Source organism: Rutidosis leptorrhynchoides, unplaced genomic scaffold, assembly GCF_046630445.1.
Source record: "Rutidosis leptorrhynchoides isolate AG116_Rl617_1_P2 unplaced genomic scaffold, CSIRO_AGI_Rlap_v1 contig154, whole genome shotgun sequence".
NCBI classification, from domain to species: Eukaryota; Viridiplantae; Streptophyta; class Magnoliopsida; order Asterales; family Asteraceae; genus Rutidosis; species Rutidosis leptorrhynchoides.
Window position 1 is genome coordinate 8,379 of NW_027266405.1, and position 1,624 is coordinate 10,002.

Here is a 1,624-nt window from a genome sequence, read left to right on the forward strand (position 1 = left end):
AGCCTCGTGAGTTCGGCGTTTTGCGATTGTATTTGCTGGCGCTGCTTTATTGTTCGTGTGTGTGGCTTATAATTCTTTAATAAAACATGTGTAACAACATATATATGGACAATATTCTTTTCATTAAATTAAGAATATATAAAGAATGATTAGTCTCACGTCTGTTGATTAGTAGACCTAAAAATACAATACAGAATTAAATACAAAATGTGTTAGTTAAGTATATATATGGAATTTTGTGAGAGAATTTAATTATATTTTCTTTTGTAATGTAATTTTTGTTGATTATTTAATTATGATGAAATTAATTACAAAGTATTTTTCCTTAATTAATAACCCTCATTATGGCTAGACAAGTGATAATTAATCGGTGATTATGACATATGTTAATGGATAATATATATTTTTTCATGCAAGCCATGTGGATCCATACATGTAATTAATATACTGGTACATATATTAATTGATTGTTGTTACTTTTTTCTTGGCTAGACCGAATTTTCAATTTCGTGAAACTTACTCCTAATGATTTTCTGTGATTCGATATGTTCGGCAATCGATCAATGCTGGTAGGAAAAAAAATTAATGAGATCTATGAAGAAATTTAGATAAAAGGTACCAAGTCAAACGAAAACAGAGATTAATTATAAGAGGATTAGCAATGTCATTGATGAAAATTTAGGTATTCAATTTTAAGAATAATAATGGTGACGTATAGACTGACTTTACGACTATAGTTGTAACTTGTAAGAAGTGGCAAGGGTACAGTACTTTTGTGTCCTTTTTCGGCCGGAGGTGAACATCAATAGTCGGACCGGAAACGCCGTTTCCGGTCCAACTAGTCGCGGATTAGGGAGATGATTAATTAGTTATAACCGGTAATGGGGTTTCCGGTTTTAACTAAAACCGGAATTCCCGTTTCCGGTTTTAACTAAAACCGGTAATGGGGTTTCCGGTTTTAACTAAAACCGGAAATCCGGTTTCCGGTTTTAACTTAAAACCGTTAATGGGTTTTCCGGTTTTAGTTAAAACCGGAGTGCCGGTTTTAGTTAAAACCGGAAATCCGGTTACCGGTTTTAGTTAAAACCGGATGTCCGGTTACCGGTTTTATTTAAAACCGGCTACCCGGTTTCCGTTTAAATTTCTATATAAAAACCGCACCGCCTTAATTCTTCCGCATTATATTTTCTCTTCTTCTCTTATCCGTAATTCTTCCGCATTACATTTTTTCTTCTTCTCTCATCAGTAAACTTTATTTATAATATTTATTTATTTATTTTATAAATATGTCTTCTTATTTAAATTTATATTGGAAGAGTTCTATACAATTCGTCGAAGGCAAGATTGTGGTGGGCAGCCCTCCCGACACAACGTATTTCCTCGATGGTATTTTGAGCTACGATGATTTTTCTCAAGTAATGTGTCATTATGCCGGAATTCAAAGAGAACGGGTACAATTGAATCTTATTTATGTATATGCGGTTGATAACGGTGAAAAACAATGTATCGTAATCAATGATGATGCTACCCTATCATTGATGTATCAACACCATCCTTGGAGTCGTGACTTGTTCATCAGCTACAATCCGATTCATAATTCGGACCGGACATCCGATCTCACTCA